The sequence below is a fragment of the Paralichthys olivaceus genome, chromosome 10 (assembly GCF_024713975.1).
Source record: "Paralichthys olivaceus isolate ysfri-2021 chromosome 10, ASM2471397v2, whole genome shotgun sequence".
Lineage (NCBI taxonomy): Eukaryota > Metazoa > Chordata > Actinopteri > Pleuronectiformes > Paralichthyidae > Paralichthys > Paralichthys olivaceus.
The window spans coordinates 12,544,737-12,551,881 of NC_091102.1; positions in this window are offsets into that span (position 1 = coordinate 12,544,737).

Consider the following 7,145-nt stretch of genomic DNA (forward strand, 5'->3'; position numbering starts at 1 on the left):
CTAAACCCTTTTGAATATCACACAGATGTAACCAATGATAACCTGGCTGTCTACTGCTGCCAAACATGTATTCCTCCAAGTCTATGTGGTTCTTTCTTCAGAATACACAGTTTCTTACAAAATCTTTTCAAGTCCTGATATGATTATGTGATGCTGATGAGTCAAAAGATTAAGTCATTTGTTATTTGTGAAACCTACATTAAAGAATAACTTAAAGAGAGGCTCCACATTCCTTGTTTTAACACAGGCAACAGTGATCGCCTGATATTCCTCCTCTAAAATGACACAAAGTCAACTTACGATTTTCACTCTCATAAAATTCCGACTTAATTCTTGTAAAACAACTTATTTTTTCTTGTAATATTACAACCTGTAGTATAAAGACAATAGTCTTGAAATCACAGTTTTCTTCCCTTCAAGTGGCCCTAATTTCCCACTGTGGGATCAAGGTCTGTGGTTTCCACTGTGCGGACCAAACAAAGTAGGTGTGAAAACACCCTTAGCTTCACACCTAAAAAATAATACCTCTCTGTAGTGATGCCACCGCCTGTTCTCCTTGAACACGTCCTTACCAGAACATTTTAATCAGTAATCACAAACATTCCCCATTAACCTTTAAGTAGCCTCTTACGCTATATGTCACACATAAACTACAAACCAGAGCTCATCTAAAACACCAGTCATCCAATCAAAGATTTCAGTCATGATTGGCTCCCTCATATGGCCTCGTACCATTTACACGAGGTCTGAGCTGTTGAACCACCGATTTAAAAAGCTGAGCCTGAGTCGCCACATAAAAGGTTTCATCACAGAGCGTTGCACCTGGCGAGTGCCAGCCATGCTTTGATGTGTTATTCTGCTTTGTAACCATTAAACAGCTTCCTGGTCCCTTTGTGAGGAAATTGATTAGTGATTAAAAAAGGAAGAGGAGGAGAGGCGTCATTGTGTCAGAACAGACTCCCAGGCGTGCATGTGAGAGGGTGGGTAGAGGATGTCGACGTTAAGTCGGCTGAAACTGAAAATGCCTGACAATGCCCATGAGAAAATGGCCCTCATCCCTGCTAGTGATCAATAGAAACAGCTAGATCTCTTTAGTTAAGTCTGTCCTCCTCCTGCTCTCCATCGTCACTAGTATTGGTCTTAATACAGTCAAACTTATCATAAAGGTAATTGTTCTTCATAAACTTCATTTTTTGATCTTCATCTGTTTCATTGAAGTTTCACTAAGGAGAGTTTCAGACCTAAAGTACAAACACAAGGAACAACAGCATTCATATCTGGGATGTTATAGTTTTGGCTTCATCTCTTGATATTGGGAGGAAGTGGAGACGCACAGTCCATCTTTATTCACAGTCTATGGGTCAAACTTGTGCAAATAACACAACGTGAACATTGGCTTCCCTAAATGTCTTAACACACCTTTAAATATATGTTATAATTGATTTTAACTTACTCCACGACTGACTGGGCAGGAAAACATATCTTTTTTCCACCAGAACCTTTGTCTTCCAGTTAAATCCAAAGCGACGTGACAACCGCTATTCAAAAGCTATTTTCAGGGTGAAAATACAGATAGCACAGTGTGGATTTGTGGGCTAACATGTAGAGAAACTATGAAAATTTTGATTTTTTTTTAGAGCTGACACAAACCAGCTGGGTCTATGAATGTGCAGTGGAGTCGACAGTAATACTCTTGCATTTAATCATAAAGTGTGGAAATAGAGGTGTTTAGAGTGCTAACAGCCTGCCACACCACTACCGCTGCGAGAGCGCCATAGCTATCATTCATCTGAGCCCTGCACTCACAGCTGATCATAGCTGCTACAGCTGGTGTGCACCATTTTAGTCTGACTCCTCTGCTCCGACTCTGACCTCCTCCCCTGCATTACTCGCAGAGCTGATCACATCCCCTGACAACGCCGCAGGGCTTCACCTGACTGATGGCTCCTTTCACTACACCTCTCATCACACATTTTCCTTTCAATGCGACTTGCTCTGGTTGACTGACAAGCAGCATATGTCCTGTCCGTGTCCTTTTCCAACCTGTTTAAATCACAAATTGTCTTTGCTTATTGACAATGTCAGTTAAACATAAAGGACTTTTTTTCCCCACAGTTTCATTGTTCAGTGTTGTTGAAGGATGTTCTCACTGAGAGTTAGAAGAGAAGATTTATGACAACCTTATGTTTGTGCAGTAAGTATGAATCTACAGCCATAATGGGATATAATGGGATTGCATATAAATAGCACAACACTTTGAAGACATTACGTATGCCTTTCAAGCTTTTCACGAGTCATTTAATACACGCATCAATTAACGCCTCATTGATTAGGGTTAGGAATGGGGGGGTGTTGGAGGGTTACACCAAGACACATACAATGGTACATGAAAAAAAGAAAAATACATAAATACACACAAAAGTACACAAAAAACTGGCTTGTGATATACACACCTTTTGGTGATACCAACCAGGAAGTAGTTGATTGTTTGCTAATTTTTGTTTTTTTGGTTGAACACTGAGCCAACCCCCTGCTGGTATCAATCTCCTCATCTAACTCGTGGCAAACTAGGGAATAAGCATATTTTCCAAAGCATCCTCCCTCCATCCAGATCCAGGTTCACAAGTTAAACAGTGGGGTAACTAAATTCCATGTACTTGTACTGCATGAAAATGGTCACAAATAAAGAGACTTCCAAAAATACCCTTCATAAAATAACATTGAAATCTTGCAATGGATATTAAATGAAATTGAATAGATTTAAAACAGACTTTTTCACAAAATTGCCAAACTTAAAGTAAGGCTGTAACACCAAGATACTTGGCTAAGGTTCAATTCTCCGAGCCTGAGATATTTTGATAAAACTCTGTTAGGTATTTCTCGGTCAAGACTGAAGACCAAGGGTGACAGACAGGGCCCCAACATTACGGCAATGTTTACCCGAGAAACTCAGACTTAAATCATCCTCTGTTTTTAAATCATCTCTCAAAACTTACTTTTACTTTATATATATCCTGTAACTAACATATTAGACAGTTTACGCTCCAGCCTCTGTCTGCTGTGACTGCTGCTCTTTGGAGTCAACCTTCAGTTCACCCATTGCCTTGTCCCCTGCAGCCACCCCTCACGTTCACTCCAGTACTTTTCATGTATGAGACAGATTTTAAATCAATGTGATGAATCCATGGGATTTTCCACTGCTGACGGCCGCCACCCACAGCCTGTCACATGGTTATTTCACTGGGAGCTGAGAGGAACGCCACTGTTTTACCGATAAAGCATATTGATAACAATATCAGTGTCTTCCTTTTACACCAGCAAAAGGTACAGTGAGCTTGCTATGACCAGTCCAATATAAGTCCCTTATAGCTGATAGCTTATAAAGCCCAGTAGGTCCCTGTTGGAGCGACCCCAGGGCAGAGAGAGAGCGAGAGAATGTTCCGCTCTGCCACCCCCACTGCTTTCATCACGCAATGCACAAACCAAGCAGCCTCTGAGGGGGGCCTCTACGTCATATGTCAGACTGGGGCAATATTTTGTCTGGGTGTTTAAAAGATTATTGGAGAGGCAAATTGGTTTCCAAAGGTTTTCTCTAATAATAGCTCGGTCCGTGTGGTGCCATGCCATGTGAGTTTTTTTTTTTTTACACAGCAGATGTGATGCACAGGGAGCGTCATGGCACAAAATGGATGGAAGCGACATGAAATTGGCCGATTATATTTGACACCTCCTTTAATATTTGCAAGCCCAAGATGATACCAGCACATAACAGTGGCTGTGAAGGAAGGACTAAAGAAATGCACTTTACTTCTCTGGCATGACAACACATATGCATTCTAGGATTAATGCTCTCTGACAGCGAACTGACAGCAGTCACCCCTGAAGCCCTGAAGCAACGAGCATAAAGGGGTTAGTGAACTCCAAGCACTCTCAATACAAGCGACACATACATCCAATACATCAGTATATACACACACATACACAAATAAACAGGCTAGAGAGGTGATGCCTCTGACAAGGGACTCCAGGATGACAAGCCGGCTTCATTACACAGTATATTTCTGTTGGTCATCTGAAAGCCCTGCGAATTACAGGAGACATTTAGAAAATTGTTCATTTCGTGATGAAAATGTAATAACAGGAAACGTCAGCTGCCAGACTTCTGAGATAGACGGGGCTGAAATTGAGCTTGTTTAAAAGGCAGAATATAAGATTTTGTGGTGAATAAAATCAAATCTGTCGTTCTCTTTCTCTTTATCCTCTTGATTGTCAATGGTCTTCAATCCTCTCCCCTGTCCACCTTTTTCCCCCTCTACAGGATCCTCCGTGTCCCTCTGCTTGCCTTCACCCTGCATTTTGATGACAGCAATGTCAAAACACATCAGCTGTATTCAGGTCAGAGCAGGTTTCAGTGCCACCAGGCTCCACCACCTGGCTGCTCTCACACGGGGCCACAGACACCCTCATCTTTCCCTAAAACCACGACATTAAAGCTGTCCCACACCCAACAAAATAAATGCATTGTTTTTGTAATCAGAACCTGACAGACTGCTCCAGGCTCAGACGAACATAAATTGAAGTCTAATAATAACCATAAATGTGATAATGTGTTTTTACAGAAGAATGATGGAACTTTAAATAGAAACAAGACCTGTGGGGACAAGAAGAAGGAGAAATGAAAATAACTACGCAGGTACAGTGATTAACCTTACCATTAACAGGGCGGACTGAGTTATTGTGTCTCATTGGAGAGCAACAGGCATTTTTGCTAATATTTGGCAGTGAGTCATTCTCATTCTGGGTGAACAGAAATAGTCGGTCCAGGCCTCACATCCGACACGAGACAAGTGAACACTGAAGCTGAGTATCTCAGTACTGGTTAGTCTCATAATCCCCTTTAATTATGTGGTATTCAATATCAAAGGCACGTCTCAAAATACTGAAGTCCTTAACCCTCATGGAGATTGACTGTTGGCCATAAAGGAAGAAAGAGGACAACTGCAATTTTAAAACATGTAAATGACATCATGGAGGTGATGATGAAACAGTTAGATGTTGTTCTATAAAAAGCACAAGGGTGTTACCTGTAAAAACAGAGCATTCATTACAGGAACAGAATGGCGCAAACTCCATAGTTGTTTCATTAAATTCATTAATAATTTAATCCTCTACTTGAAGCTGCACTAATCTGTATGTTTATTTTAATAATACACCAAGTGACTATTATGTGATGCTTTGCTCGTACTGCTCCCGTCAGTGCCTTTTCTAGTTACTACATGTAGCTGTTTTCACCAAAGAGCTCTTATCAACTCACTGGTAACTCCCAGAAGGTACCAGATAGCAGGCAGACACAGTTAGCAGTTAGCTGGTGATGAGCGAGATATTTTTACTTCAGAAATTGGTGGAGACCAAAATGGAGCTAAATGGAGATAGGACTCCTGAAATTTAATGCAATTTTGCTGCATGTCAGCTGGATGTGTTACACTGTGTAAGTTATAATAACTTTAAATAATATGTCATACGTTGAGTTGATGTGTTGATCTGCTGCCCCCACGTGGCCAAAAAACAAATGATATTGCTTTAAAGGAAATGTGGAAACATTAATGCTGAAATGGAAATGTCTATTTTGTTTGTTTCGTCATGATAAATTAAATAACAGAAAAAAGATATTATTTTAAAAGTTTTTTGAAAAAAAGAGCAGAAATTGAATAACATTTCACCAGTATTAAATAAAACATGATATAATAACACACAAAGAGCACAAAATCAGTAAACCAGTCATGGAATTTGATGTTAATTTAAAAAAATTATAAACCTATTAGATAGATATTTAGAAGGGTTAGAAAACGCATTCTACTGTTCTTGCAAAGGCTTAGACTTACCCCTCTGAAAATTAAATGTTTAAAAATGGATTATCAGACCTAAAGAGAATCTCTATCCATGTTGTTGTAGTCCATGAAGACATTGTTCATAGATGATCATGCTCCCATTTCTTTACAGAGATGCCATGAATAGCTGTGAGCTGTATGCTGTGTTTCCTAGAAGGATGTTAGGAGTGACATGCTGCATGGGTTTGACAACTGTCATAATATATTAGCCTTTGAATGCAGGCTCTGATCACAGGCAGGTTGGACAGATTTGACAGAGAGAACCAGACACTTTGCAACTGGTGACTGAGAAGCCAGGATGCAGGGATGGAAACTGAGAGATGGTTAATAAATATTCTGCTGTGGCATGAGAGCATCACATGCAGAGACCACAAAACACTGTTCAAAACAGCGTTCCTTCTTTTTCAGTCCTTTATAACTGAATTCATGTCTCCAGCTCCTGACCTTTAATTCCATGTACAGGTCTGGCAATAATAGGCATCCCCATCCTTCAAAGATCCCTATTATGGAAATGAGCGTGTTAGTGGAGTTGTGAGTAGGCGCAAAGATTTAATAAGTGACTTTAACAAGGAGCAGCTGCCACTCAAACAATAACATCACTATCACTGGCAACCCAGCCACTCCTTTAACAGACTCCTGTTGAATGAATACATTGCACATGATCACATTATGTTAAATAAGTAAAGTTGATAACACTCTATATAAGAGAATATATATTTGTAGACGTGTCTGGTTGTTTTTTCAAAAGCGGTGCTTAAAAATACACGATAAATTAAGCATCATAATGAAATCATTCGTCAGGCTGATGGCATTGCGCCATTATCCTTTTATAATGCTCAGAGAAATGTATAATGTAGATGGTGCCCAGCTGACCCCAAGAGATCATGGGGAGAAGATTTGTAAGAATTTTAAAGGTGGGTCATTATCGGACAGCAGGAGATTTTGAAAATGATATCTGCATTTAGATCGAAGTAGGGGACTGACTGTGCAACAACAACACTCAGCTGACATCAACATACAGAGAGGGATATTACAGAACAGTTGTTTGTGTGTAAACCCCTTATTACAAAGATGAATGAACATTTAGGACTTCAGATGTGCAGGGATTGTAATTGTAAGGTTATACAGATATGTAAAAATACTACACTGTGCTGTATGGTCGGACGAGTCATCCTTCAGAATCTGTTGTAGGCAAATGCATGCAAGGCATTGGTATAAAATGGAGACTCATACCGGTTTCAATGCTTGACCCTGATT